At 38.7% G+C, this 15,294-nt stretch overlaps 1 long non-coding RNA gene across 1 annotated transcript in view; it reads right to left on the reverse strand.

Annotated features, from left to right (window-relative positions):
- Positions 1–726: 726 nt before the first annotated feature.
- Positions 727–15,294, reverse strand: part of LOC112623019 — a 43,723-nt gene continuing 29,155 nt past the window's right edge. The window contains exon 4 of the long non-coding RNA XR_003119070.1: positions 727–1,627. This is a non-coding gene — a long non-coding RNA (uncharacterized LOC112623019). The remainder of the gene's footprint in view (positions 1,628–15,294) is intronic.

Genomic DNA, 15,294 nt, shown 5'->3' on the forward strand with positions numbered 1-15,294 from the left:
AAAAACATTGGTTAGTGTAGCCAAGAAAGATTTTGTACTTAAAAAATAAATCTGTTGTCCATGCAGTGTGTTGATGGAAAAAAAAAAAAGATAGTCTTTGTTACAAATAAGATATTACATGATCATTAGTAAGATTATTTATGAAGAGTTTGTAATAATGTGGGAAAGTGGTTATGATATAAAGTTAAGCAAAAGAAAAAAGTGCCAAATTATAAAAATAGTATATTGTTAGCTTTGCTTAAACATATATATACGCACACACAATCCACAAAAAGCAGGAATATACTTCAGTCTGTAAGTGGTGGTTATCTCTGAGTGATATTTTATAGGATGTTCCCCCGCTTTTTTTTTTACTGTAATGTACATTCCAAATTATTAGATTAGTATATTTTACTTTTACAAATGGTGATTACACATTTTAATAGTTTCAGAATGTTAAGATCTTAAGAGACTAAGCTTAGTTCTACAGCTAGCATATAGTAGCATTGCATAAATATTCTTCAATCAATTAATGAAGTCATCACTTCATCGCAAGAGTGTACATAAAGTATTAGAACTATTAAAATGTTTGTGTGCACACCAGCCCCATCAATTCTGAATAATGCCCTATCTGCCATAATTATATATTCTTATTTTTGGGGTCCTCATTCCTTAAAGCAACATTGATGTTTCCTTCATTTCTTCTCCCCAAGCACAGAGCAAAAAAAAAAAAAAAAAAGACATTTATTGTTTTAAAATCTTCATTTATTTTGGGATGTCACCACGGATTTTTCAGGTCTTAAACATATAAGCATGCATTTCTACTTTTTTAGGTTTTGAATAATGTAGAAATCTAGCCAAATTAATTGAGAATACTCTATTGAATAAATCTACAACTTTACTTCCAAGGTCCTGTTAACCTAAGCTAAAGATAAAAAAGCAGCAACAAAGTGCCGCTGTTATCTGGTTAAAACTGACAACTGTAAGATGTATGGATGATTTTCTACAAGTTTAGAAACAGGAAACAGTGCTTGCTGCACTTGCCACAGGGCATATAAACTGAGAAAGTTATGTAGAAATTCAAGATCAGAGGATGAGCACAAGGATGATCTTCAAGAACAAAACAGTGAACAGAGACCTTTGTGGTGGCAAGCAGTGACGTGAGGTTGTGTTTATGTGAATACAAACCCTCTCCTCCCAAGTCTGGTGACTACAGTGTTTTCTTCCCACCGTTGTTAATTGTGGAAATGTGGTTGTCACTATTAACATATCAAACAGAAGTCTTGATATTATCTGCAGCTGGTCATTTGTTTAGGTTTTACCCGCAGGGAAAGTCTGGTGGCAGCCAGCCCCAGGACAGCCACGCATGACGCAAAAGAGTCCTTGTTGTTCCCCCGGAGGGAATGATGATGCAAGCAAACGCCACGCCTGATCCCTTCGGGTCTCCGTGGCAACAAGGCTGCTTGTCAGACCAGATGATAATGATCCATGATCTGGAAGAGGCTTATTCCATAACAGGAGGGAGGTTTCAAAGGTAACACGTCAATAGCAATGCCTCGGCAACAGCTTTTTGTTATTGTAGTCGACAAGGACAAAAAGAGGACAAGGCTGCCAGAAGATATTGCATATGGAACAGAAGATTCCTGCCCTGGAAGAAGGCTAAGTTAGAGCCTCTCTTTATCTATAAATGATCTGTTGGTTAAACAGGATACTTCCCTTCTGAACATCTCAGCACCTCAGCAAGAGAACTTCAAGTCTCTGCTATTTAGACATGTTATTTGCAAGTAAAAGAAATCAGGGAAGTAATAGGAGGAAAGCTAAGAATGAAAGGAATTCATCACTACTGCAAGTTTGTCCCTGAAGCAAGGCGAGTCCCTGCCCATCTGGCTATGCCAGCTTTTTTTTTTTTCCCCCTTACTAGACCCCATTTGGGATTTTGTTGGCATATTTGCTTGGGTGTCTATCTCCTCTGTAGCTCCTGAGGTCAGGATTGCAGTCTCTTTTTTAAAAAAATTTGTTTCTATAGTGCCTGGCAAAGAAAAGAAGCTCCATCAATATTTACCAGTTGCTGGTGGCAATGGTAGTGGTAGTTGTATAGAAGTGGGGAGGGATAGAAGTATAGCTAAGTGATGGGACATTCTATTTCTACACCTTGTTTAACTGTGGAGGTCTCTGGGATTAGCCAGGCTAGCCAAGATTGGGACGTCTGGTGTCTTCTCCAAGAGAGGCAGAATGAGCCTAATGTTCGAACATGGGCTCTGGAGCCAGACAAGCCAGATTAGAATCCCGACTCTACTCCAAGCAGTGTGAACTTTGGCAAGTTACTTACCTTATCTGTGCCTCTGTGAGGATGAAACAAGTTCATTAGAATGATGCCTGGTACCCCAGAGGAACTATTAAGGTTCAATTGACTCTGTTTCTAGTATTACTGCTCAATTTAGGAAGAAAAAACGTGCAGATGAGGAGAGCCTTTTGCTTCAAATTTTGAGTTTCACATTTAACCTTGCAGTTTTATCCCTGGGGAGCTTCTGTTGGATGGAAGATGAATCTGGTATCTAAGCTTCTCCTTAGAGCTGTCCTTTAGACCAGTGCCAATCCCTAGTAGTGCTTCTGATTTCCTGCTTATCTCCTACGAATGTAGGAGTTAAGTCAATTCAAAAGAAAAGATAAGTGGTCCAAACAAATCCATACTGCAATCCACTGTCCATGGGGCAATTCATTTGCCCTTGAATTATTATTATCTCCCTTACCAGATGTGCTTGACACTTCTGATCTTGAGCCATGCTGGGCACCATGGCAAATTTTGATATTTGGTATCAAATATCAGAATATTTCATATTTTTTCCTTGATGCTTTTGAACACACCTCCTCCATAACCACGATCTCTGACCAACACCCAAAAGGCTGAGGGGAACTAAAGCCAAGTTAGGGAAACAATGTAAATGCCTGGCTGATTAACACATATGGATGTCCAGGGAGTTGCTGGGTCTTCTCACCTCTATCCTCACCTGCCGTGAGCACACAGTGCTCCACAGATATATTAAAATTTGAATCAGTAAGTGAGGAATTTTATGAAGTGCCCTCTTGAAGCCAGTGGAATAATGTCATCTATAACCATAAACCAGCAGCTAAATATTACCTAAGCACAGGACTCGGATTCTCTTTCATTTAGACCACCTGAAGCAGGTTCTCTTGCAACTGCAAAACAAAAGAAGAGAGAGAAAGAAAGACCACCATTGTGATGGTTTCCAGATAGGCATAATCAAAAGGTTGAAAATGTCTACCAAGAATATTAAGTCATTACGCCAGGTACCTTTTCTAATTAAAATTGTATTCCCACTGCAGCTGCATCCTAATAAACTGAGAGGCATCAGCTACCTTATCTTTCATACCATCTGTAAGTATGCTGATACACATATGTATACTATATTTGTATTATGTATAATATCTATATGCTATATGTATATATAAAGTATAGACCTTAAAAATTATTTCAAAGTCACACAATCATCTGAGTCACATAAGCACGTAGAAAAACAGATAAAGGTATGTTATGTAACTCACCTCCTATATCCAGATAAGTTTTCATTCAAACAAATACAATTATTTGATATTTTTACCTTGATGCTTTTGAAGATACCTCCTCCATAACCACGATCGGGAATGGTCTGTATTGTAGCAGTCAGGAAGTTCTTTTTTTTTTTTCCAAATAAACTGCTTATCTTAGAATAGTTTTAAAATTATAGAATTAATGTAATTAGTACAGTAATGGTACAGAGAGTTCCCTACCTAATACTGAGTTTCCCCTATTGTTAACATATTACATTAATATGGTACCTTTGTCACGACCAATGAATCAGTATTGATACATTATTTCCTCAGTTTTTTCCTAATGTCTTTTTTCTCTTTTCTTTTTTGAGATGGAATCTCACTCTGTTGCCCAGACTGGAGTGCAGTAGCATGATCTTGGCTCACTGCAGCCTCCACCTCCTGGGTTTAAGTGATTCTTCTGCCTCAGTCTCCCAAGTAGCTGGGATTACAGGTGCCCACCAACACACTCAGCTAATTTTTGTATTTTTAGCAGAGATGGAGTTTCACCATCTTGGCCAGGTTGGCTTCGAACTCCTTACCTCAAGTGATCTGCTTGCCTCAGCTTCCTAAAGTGCTGGGATTACAGGGGTGAGTCACCACGCCCAGCCCCTACTGTGCTTTTTCTACTCCAGGATCCCATCCAGGATACCACATTGCATTTAGTAGTCATGTCTCCTTAGGGCCCTCTTAACTGTGGCAGTTTCTTGGACTTTCCTTGGCTTTGCTGACCTTGATAGTTCTGAGGATTACTGGTCAGGTATGTTGTAGAATGTCCTTCTGTTGGGATTTGTCTGATGTTTTTCTCATGATTAGACTGGGTTAATGCATTTGATGGGAGGGAGACCACAGAGGCCAAGTGCCATTCTCATCATATCATAACAAGGGTGCACACTATCAATTACTTGCCAATGTTAGGGAGTTGTTTTTAAGGTCAAAAGTAAATTCCTTTTGTTAAAGCAGTGGTTCTCAAAGTGTGGTTCCCCAGATCAGCAGTGTCAGCACCACCTGGAACTTGTTAAAAATGCAAATTCTTGGCTTTGTCACAGGCCTACTAAATCAGAAACTCTGGGGGTGGAGCCCAGCGATCTGTCTGAACAAGTCTAGGTGATTCTGATGCACCTGGAGTTTAAGAACTGCCGTGTTGGTTGTCTAACATGTTTGGCTTCGATGTATAAAAAGAATTCTCCTCAGTGCCCATCTATTAAGCCAGGGGTTCTCAACTCTGCTGCATTTCATGAATACCCATACCCGGGCATATATCCCCAGAGACTGATATCACTGGTTTGGGAGGGTGTCTTACTGAAAAGTTCCCAGGTGGTTCCAAGCCTAGACAGGGTTAAGGGCCCTCAGCTAACAGAAGTCTCCCTCTTCTACTCATGCTTTCCACCCTTCTAAGCTCTCCTTCCTTTCCCCCTTGGCCTTTGGAAGAATGGATCAATCAGTAGCCTGGTTTCTTAGAAAACATCAGAGAAGATTTAATGCTATAGAACTTCAGGTTGGTAATAGCCATAAAGGTCAACTAGTTATGTGGTTTTAAAAGTTTTTTTTTTCAGCAGACTCTTTCTTCAAAGAAAATCTTTATGGGGAAACCCAACCCAATACAGAAAAAGAGAGAAAACCGAGTGGCTCTGAGTGAAGGGGAAGGGACTTGAGGTTGCTTCCGGTCCTCCTGACACTATCTAGCCGTCACTGGGCTAGTTCAGCCTTCCCAGTCAATGGTTGTCCACCTTCTCCTTGATCATCTCCCGCATCAGGGGCTTCTCCACTTACCACGCCACTTCCATTTCAGTACCAAGCATCAAAGCTTTCTTTCCTTTGAGCCCCAATTGGCTTCCCATTGATTATCACTTCCTATCACTAATACTAGTTCCTTTCCTGGTGCTAAAGAAGAGAGATAGAGAGTCTTTCCCATAAAAAGCCTCTTTTTATGTCATAATTTAGGCACCCTGCTCCCTAAACAGTGGTTCTCAACTGGATTGTGCACTAGAATCAACCAACGCACTTTCAAGAGTCTCACTGCCCAGGACACATCCCAAATCAATCTGGCAGTGTCTCTTCACATGGACCCAGGCAGACAAGAACCACATACAGCGTGGCTGGGGACCAAGCACCTTTGTCAGAGCCTCTCCCCTCACCCCCAGGCCAACAGGGACACCCTCTTTCCTAACAATTGACACTATTCTGAATCTCCTCATCAATCCATCTGCTCCCTTTAGAGAATGCTCCATTTTCCGGATCAAAAAATAAGTCATAATGGCACAATTTTCACAAATAGTTTTTATAGAATGAACGCAAAAAGTTTAAGCACTGGGTTGATATAACACCAAATTCTTTCTTTCTCAAGTTAATTAGAATAAAAAGATACCTATTTGTTTGTGACTCAACAATCCAACTTCTACTCCAATGTCCCCCTTCCCCTATACTGGGGAGATTGTTCAAATGCTCCTACCTTTCCCGGAGCAGAAGCGTCTCACAGCTAGTATCCCTGCCTTGCCCTTATTAAATGAGAGATAAATGATGTGATCGGTTTTTTGCGACTGCCTTAAGCAACTCCACCCAGATGGCCCAGCTGTTTGTTTGGTGAAGATTTCTCTCTCCTCTTCTGCTCCCTCTTTCTGACCCATTAGTCAGAAAATAACTGGGCTGTGCAAATGTAGGTTGCGTAGGTTGTCAGGTTCACCAGCCTCCAAATGGCCTGTCCCGAATCCTCTTAACCAGTATTTCCAGAATGAAGTTAAGATCATGCAGGCCATTAGCCAAGGAGTTTAGCTAGAGAGGGCGGGGTGAAGCACAATCCATGCTTTGAAGTATCTCAAACACTCACCGGCCAATGACAATTACTTGTCTCCACTAGGCTGAAGAACATATTTCAGTTGTTCCTATCTCCACTGAAAAACTTGCCTCCTCTGTATGACATGACTCATAGTCATTAAGTCCAATGTGGAGCGCAAAGAGGTTGATGTTTTCCTAACCATTGTATTCTAAGTCTCAGTCAACTCAACCAACTGCACCAAGTTGCAGTACATTGCTGAGGTAAACATGGAATTGTGCTGAGAGTTTTGTCTTAAACTCATGCCATCCATCTTCAGCTGGACCCTCGATTCTCTCTTATAATCATTTTACTTTTCCTTACTAAACTTGATACTCTATGCCCCACAATAGTGTTTCAGAACTTCCTTCCAAAATTTCAGTTTTCTCATCTTTAAAATAAGGATAATCATAGCATCTACTTAGTAAGGCTGTTCTCAGTACCTAATACATGCTGTTACTATTATTATATGTTATTATCTATGCTAATATTATATGACATGAATAATGAAATAATGAAATAATATTTTCTACTCATCTCAAAGTTAAGAAACTTTTTTAGTGTCAGCTATATACTGGTTATTCTGTTAACATGACACTTTGACATATAGCCCCTAAGATCCCAACTCCCTTCCACTCTCTTTCCCTCATCTTGTTGGCCTTCTTTCTTGCTAAGATCATGGCAAGTCCATGGAAGCCCCTCAATGTTCCCCTGCATCTCAGAATTTCTCCATGTCATCAAAGTTCCTGTTTTTCTTTCCTATTCTCTCTGAAAACCATCTCTGCTCTACTCCACAATCCTGGCCCTTCCCACACTAAGTAGGTGCCCCAGGGAGGATTTCCCCTTCAGCTCCACTTACGAGCTCTCAGCATGCAGCCCACAAAGTTTAAAATTGGGTCCTTACTCTTGAAAAAATGAAAACAGAGTCGAGGTGCCAAAAAAAAAGAAAAGAAAAGAAAAAAAAAGAAAACCTACAAGATAGCTCATAACAAGTGCCAACTGAGTCACTCAGAAAAAAGAAAAAAAAAGAGAGAAATGCCACTACCTTCAGCAAAAGGGAACCATTGAACTCCAGTTGAAACAATACTATTCCCCAGAGGGAAAAAAAGTTAACTCCAAAAATTTTGTCATCATATTCATAACATTTTAACATCTCATCATTTTTATAAGGCAGTTTCACAAAATTATTTCCTTTAAACCACTTAGAGAGGTAGATTAAGGAATATTCTGCCCATTTTACAAATGAAGAAACTGAGATGCAGAGAAGGTTTAGGAGAATTCCCAATGTGGGCAGCTAGTAAGTTGTAGAGCCAGGACTTCAATGTGGGTCTTGGGAGCCCCTCTCCCCTGCCCTTTCTTGTAGGCCACATTGACTTTCTGCTGGAGGACATCACCATCTGTTCATCTACCATGATGCTGGAAACTTAGCATTATGTTTTCACATCTGCCCATTACAACTCTAGGCGGTCAGTCTAATTACCTGCATTTTAGAGGTAAGGATGACTTTGTGAGGAGGGGGAGTGGAAGGAGGGAGTCTGTTAAGTAAGTAGCCCAAATCCTACTGCTAAAAAGCTCTAAAGTTGGCATATAAATTCAGGGCTCATGAACCTGAATTTTATTTATTATTTGTAAGAAATTGTATTTCTTACAAATTAAGGATTTTTTTTTTTTTTTTTTTTTTCTGAGTGACTGTCTGTGAGAGCAAAAGATAACACACACACACACACACATAAAAAATGAAAGCTAAGGCTAAAAAAAGGTGGTTTTGAAACAAGAAAAAAAAAATATATATATATATATATATATTTATATATACACTCACGGTTCGGCAACTTGTCAGCCAAGCCTGGGCCATAAAACAGGATAAAAAAGGTTTGGTTAATAGCCAAAATTACTCAGCTATTCTCATAAATGCTAATTATTAAGTTATTTATGAAAGGAAAAGGATTTTCATTTGATTGTCCCCTGGCTTTTGTTGCTCTCTAAGATAACATAAATTTCCCTTCCAGGACCCCTTCAATGATTAAGGTGCATAGCTGTGATCTATAAGCCTATGCAGACCTATCATCCACATAGAGCAGCTCTGACAAATGATTTGATGGCTTATGTTTTTTCAGATAAATTCAATTTTTTGTATTTCATTGGAATGTAGATACCTATAAAAAGTACCTTAAGTAATCTGAATCTTGAGATGTTAGAAACATTTCTTCAGAAGAAAAAAAAATACCCACCAAGGAAGTTATAAACCAACTTAAAGAATAGGTGTTCAACAAAATTAATAAAACTAAAAATACTTAACATAATACAGGAAAGTTTATGGTAGGGACTTGATATGGCAATCTCTTTGGAATTTTAAGTATAAAATGTTTCAGTGGGTTGATTGTCAAAATTCTAAAGCATGACAATAATTTTTTACTGGGTACAATGTACTTTTATGAGGATTTCTTCCTTTTCTCCCCCCTTTTTATGTTCAGTCAGACCTGGTTGATGACTATGACTCAGATGATAGACGGACTACTTGTGGTTTGAAGGGTGTTGCTTCAGAATTCTAATCTCTTTTGTCATGGACCATCCCTGGGGATTCCAAAGTATTACTAGCCTTAAAGGAACTCCCCCTCCTCAATAAACCACAGCTCCCAACAAGAAGTGAACAACTTCTGATAGTGAAAATGGGACATTTTAAAAGAATTAACTAATAGTAAAACCAAGTCAAGAAAACGCTCTCTGAAATGCGTTATTTACCATATTAGGAAAAGATGCATGAAGAGAGACAAAAGTTTTACAAGCAGTAAACTGGATTAATTCTGTGAAAAACTAGCTAACCAAACACTTGTTATTATTGCTTTTCGCCAATGTATTGGAGGAGTGGAAAGAGAATAAATTATAACTCACCTAAGAACCAATTACCTCACTTTTGTGACTCATACCTAGAGAAAACAATTATTCCTAGGAATCCCTTAATCAAATTTAAGTCCAACAAACATCTATGTGTATCTACTGTGTGACCATTCTCTATTGACAAGTACTGGGGAGTAAGGCCAGGTCTTTCCCTTCATCAAGTTTACTATTCGGTGGAGGAGTTCATACTAAATTCACAAACCTTTTAGCACTAATCAGAGTTGTTATGTATTACTACCTGCTAGTGCTTAGCTCTGTCCTCAAAATAAATAAATGAGAGAGGATCCAGGGGCACATGAAGGCCTCACACAATTCAAGTTCAATAGACTTCCTTACCACAGGCTTCCATTTGTAGTGTTATATTTATTTTCTCTTAATCCATTGCGAGTAGAGGCATGTATTCATTTATTAATGATGTTACAAATACAAATTACTTATTTGCAACCCAGAAACTTAAATTTCAAAAAGTAAGCGACTGATTGGATCAAAAAAGGGCCTAAAAATGAAAAGGGTGCTGGTCAGAATATCGGCAGAAGCTAAAGTTACAGCTAATTCAAACCAAAGATTTCCAAGATGCTCCCTTAGCACACTGAATGCACAGAGTGAAAATAGTGTTGGAGTTTGCAGAAACAGTTTTTTAAGAAAAGGCATTATCATATATAAAATACTCAACTTTTCCTTCAAAATTCCCAAGTGGAAAAGAATTGGGGACTTTTTAAAGAGATTTAATGATTCGGCTTGATTATCCAACATTATTCAATTGCTATTTGACTTAGTATGTTTTGTGTTATTATAAAGGCATACCTGAGACTGGGTAATTTATTTTTAAAAGAGATTTATTTAGCTCACGTTCTGCAGGCTGTACAAGAAGCAAGGTGCCAGCATCTGCTCAGCTTCTGGTGAGGGCTTGTGTGCTGTGTCAAAATATGGTGGAAAAGATTAAAGGGCAAGTAGATACATGCAAAGAGGGTCAAAACCGAAGGGGTGTCTTGACTTTATAATAGTCCTGCCCCTCAGGAACTAATCCATTCCCCACAGAACCAATCCAGTCTCAGGAGAGCAAGAGTTCACTCAATTCCTTGAAAACAGAACTGATATGGTTTGACTGTGTCCCCACCCAAATCTCGTCTTGAATTGTAGCTCCCATAATTCTCACATGTTGTAGGAGGGACCCGGTGGGAGGCAACTGAATCATGGGAGTGGGTCTTTCCTGTGCTGTTCTTGTGATAGTGAATAAGTCTCATGAGATCTGATAGCTTTATAAAGAGAAGTTCCCCTGCACATACCCTCTTGTCTGCCACATGTAAGACCTGACTTTGTTCCTCATTTACCTTCTGCCAGGATTGTGAGGCCTCTCTAGCTATGTGGGACTGTGAGCGAATTAAACCTCTTTCCTTTATAAATTACCCAGTCTCAAGTATGTCTTTTTTTTTTTTTTTTTGAAATAGAGTCTCACTCTTGTTGTCCAGGCTGGAGTGCAATGGCATAATCTCAGTTCACCACAACCTCTGCCTCCCAGGTTCAAGCAATTCTCCTGCCTTGGCCTCCCAAGTAGCTAGGATTACAGGCATGTGCCACAACACTCGGCTAATTTTTCCTATTTTTAGTAGAGATGGGGTTTCTCCCTGTTGGTCAGGCTGGTCTCAAACTCCTGACCTCAGGTGATCTGCCTGCCTCGGCCTCCCAAAGTGTTTGGATTATAGGCATGAGCCACCACACCTGGCTTTGGGTATATCTTTATTCGCAGCATAAGAATGGACTAATACAAGAACCAAGCCATTCACAAGGGGTCTACCCCATGACATAAGCTCCTCCCACGAGGCCCCACCTCTCAACACCACCACTTTGGGAATCAAATTTCAACATGAGATTTGATAGGGACAAACAAACCATATCCAAACTACAGCAGGGTTTAAAAAGCAAGCAAACAAAACAACAGAAACACACACACACACACACACACACCATGCCTGATTATGCAGCTAGGTAAAATACTCAAATCAGCAATGAAAGTTTACAAATTTGTAAATTGCATCAAGTAGTAGCCTGTAGAGTCTGGGACTACATTTTGTATTTCCTTTAACTCCCTACACAATGATGAGCAATCTTATTCCCATCATAGACATTCACATTTAGTGAATATGCTAGAAGGGAGGGAGGGAGGGAGGGAGGGAAGGAAGGAGGGAGGCAGGGAGGGAGGCAGGGAGGGAGGGAGGGAAGGAAGGAAGGAAGGAAGGAAGGAAGGAAGGAAGGAAGGAAGGAAGGAAGGAAGGAAGGAAGGAGGGAGGGAGGGAGGGAGGGAGGGAAGGAAGGAAGGAAGGAAGGAAGGCTCTATAGGCACAGAGGTAGATGTGGGTATATGGGTGTGAGGATCACCTCCTGGTGATCACTTGTTATCAAGCAGGTTTAGGAAATACTGAACTAACTGATTCACATTGCTCTGTTCATAATATTTCATTTGCTTAATTAAGATCTTTTTACCATAGACATTTCCAGTGGTCCTTTCTTCAGTCCCAAACCCTATTACCCTACATTTTTTCCCTCTAGGAGTCTTATCTCCTCCCTTATACGATGGTGATGCAGCCATATCTGCCTGAATCTATAGACCATTTCCACCAAAGTTGTCATCATTGATAACTCTTCCATCAGAGTCCTCATGGTTCGGGTAATACATGATCAGGTCAAAACCTTTGAAACCTTGGAGAAAGGAAATAGTTTTATCAGGAAAAGCTGAGAAAACAAAAACAAAAACAAAAACAAAAACAAAAATTTGAGGAAGTGAAAACATCTGAGGCCTGAAATCAGGGAATACGCCAAAGGAACAAAACCCTAAATCTCTTGTTTACTCTTCCTCCAGATGCACTTAGAAATTATTTGTAATTTCTACTTCAAAAAACATTATTTTCTGCTTTGACCAAAGTTTTCAAGTTTCGTAGATGATATTTATGTATTTTTATCCTAACCGGCTGAGTATGTGAATGTGTTAATTCCACTACACCATATGAAGAAATTTACCTACTCATTCATTTTTCATTCATTCAACAATTTGCTAAATACCTACTCCATGGCAGTGTGCTATTGAACTAGTATAGTGTACAGACACTAACAAGAGATAATCTCTGTCCTTAAATAAATTATAGTTAATTGGAAAAATAGACACATAAGCAAATAACTATACGTTATGCTCCAATGAGACTATTACATTAAGATTTGTATATAAGATGTTATGAGAACATAGAAAAGCGTATCATGGTTATGCAGAAGGGTGACCTTTAGGGAGGAGATGACAATTTTTTTGCAGTTATCTATTGCTAAGGTAATTTTTAATTGCATAAATGAATATAATAACATTATTAAGGAGAACATTTTGTCAACACTTTGCACATTGACAGTTTTCCTTTTTCCATGTTTCCATTCAGCCTTTGTCCATAAGTATGTGCATATATACATGTGTGTTAGAAAGCTTAAATCATAACATCTGTAATTATGTTTCAAAAGCTTGCATACATTTGGCTATTTGAAAACCAAAATATGGTTTCCTGTAAAAATAAAACTATTAAAGGTTGTTAGATTTCCCCAAACAGCCTATTTCATACACAACACTCTATTGCCATACTATTGTAGTTGTACAGTGAGAGAGTAATTGTATTGTAATTAGAAAAATATATTGGGTTTCTAATAAATTTCTCTAATAAGAAGGAAAACAATAAAATGATTTGAAAAGATTTTTTTTATGTATTCCAGATGTTCTTCCTTGAGGTATGAATTAGTAGCCATAGCTTGGTAAAGGAAGGATGTCAACCAGATGCTAGTGGATGGGTAGTTCTCTTTCCCTTTGATAGAATTCTAGTTAGGGGATGTGGACCTCCAAACTTTAGAGCTAGTGGCAGACAGTGGCATGCACAGCTCATTTTCTAATTTGGAAAGGAAGGTTGTCTCTGGAATGGGGGAGAGATGAGCATATATGGATCTAGGTCATCCTCTGGTTGACTGGGAAATCATCATCCTGAAAATGTACAGCATGTATACAGCAGAGTGGGAAGAGAAAAAGAAAAGCAAGTGATCAGGTTCACAGTCCAGATGGTTGGCTGTTTGCCTGGAAATTCAACACCCAGAACAGGAAAAAGTAAGGTGACTGACTGCCAGAAGTCCTCCATACACTGGAACTGGGCCCTGGACCCTGGAATCTATGGATGTTGGGAAACAGGAACCCTAATAGCAAATTAGCTAAACACAAATCATCATTGCTATGGTTCCTTCCAGACATCTGAAGAACATCTTGCATCGAGGCCTCATTTCAGTGAATTAAGCATATCTTAAGAAACTTGAGTCGTGCTATGGAATAGTTGCAAATTAATGTTTCCAATTCAGGGTGCATCTATAGATATGTACTTTGAGCTCAATTTTTTTAAAACTAGAAGCAGATGACCTCTGGTACACTTTATTTTTTATTTTTTATTATTTTGTTTTACTTTTCCATAAGTTATTGGGGTACAGTGGATATTTAGTTACATGAGTAAGTTCTTTAGTGGTGATTTGTGAGATTTTGGTGCACCCGTTACCCGAGCAGTAAACACTGCACCATATTTTATCCCTCGCCTGCCTCCCACTCTTCCCCTCAAGTCCCCAAAGTCCATTGTATCATTCTTATGTCTTTGCATCCTCATAGCTTAGCTCCCACATATCAGTGAGAACATATAATATTTGGTTTTCCATTCTTGAGTTACTTCACTTAGAATAATAGTCTCTAATCTCACCCAGGTCACTGCAAATGCTGTTAATTCATTCCTTTTTATAGTTGAGTAGTATTCTATTATACATATATACTACAGTTTCTTTTTCCACTCATTGACTGATGGGCATTTGGGTTGGTTCCACGATTTTGCAATTGTGAATTGTACTGCCATAAACGTGTGTGCAAGTATTTTTTTTTTTTAATAATGACTTATTTTCCTCTGGGTAGAGACCCAGTAGTGGGATTGCTGGATCAAATGGTAGTTCTACTTTTAGTTCTTAAATTTTATTTAAGAACTTAAATTATTCATGAGGAATTTCCACACTGTTTTCCATAATGGTTGTACTAGTTTACATTCCCACCAGCAGTGTAGAAGTGTTCCCTGATCACTGCATCCACACCAACATCTACTGTTTTTTTATTTTTTGATTATGGCCATTCTTGCAGGAGTAAGGTGCTATCGCATTGTGGTTTTGATTTGCATTTCCCTGATCATTAGTGATGTTGAGCATGTCTTCATATGTTTCTGGGCCATTTGTATTTCTTCTTTGGAGAATTGTCTGTTCATGTCCTTAGCCCATTTTTTGATAGGGTTGTTTGTTTGTTTTTTCTTGCTGATTTGTTTGACTGTTGTAATTTCTGGATATTAGTCCTTTGTCAGAGGTATAGATTGTGATGATTTTCTCCCACTCTGTGGGTTATCTGTTTAATCTGCTGATTGCTCCTTTTGCAGTGCAAAAGCTCTTTACTTTAATTAGGTCCCAGCTATTTATCTTTGCTTTTATTGTATTTGCTTTTACGTTCTTGGTCATGAAATCTGTGCCTAAGCCAATGTCTAGAAGGGTTTTTCCAATGTTATATTCTAGAATTTTTACAGTTTTAGGTCTTAGGTTTAAGCTCTTAATCCATCTCAAGTTGATTTTTGTATAAGGTGAGAGATGAGGATCCAGTTTCATTCTTCTACATGTGGGTAGCCAATTATCCCAGCACCATTTGTTGAAAAGGGTGTCCTTTCCCCACTTTATGTTTTTGTTTGCTTTGTCAAAGATCAGTTGGCTCTAAGTATTTGGGTTTATTTCTGGGTTCTCTATTCTGTTCCATTGGTCTATGTGCCTATTTTTATACCAGTGCCACACTATTTTGGTGACTATGGCTTTATAGTATAGTTTGAGATTAGGTAGTGTGATGCCTTCAGGTTTGTTCTTTTTGCTTAGTCTTGCTTTGGCTATGCGGGCTTTTTTTTTTTTTTTTTTTTTTTTTTTTTTTTTTTTTTTTTTTTTTT

This window comes from Theropithecus gelada, chromosome 4 (assembly GCF_003255815.1).
Source record: "Theropithecus gelada isolate Dixy chromosome 4, Tgel_1.0, whole genome shotgun sequence".
Taxonomy (NCBI): Eukaryota; Metazoa; Chordata; class Mammalia; order Primates; family Cercopithecidae; genus Theropithecus; species Theropithecus gelada.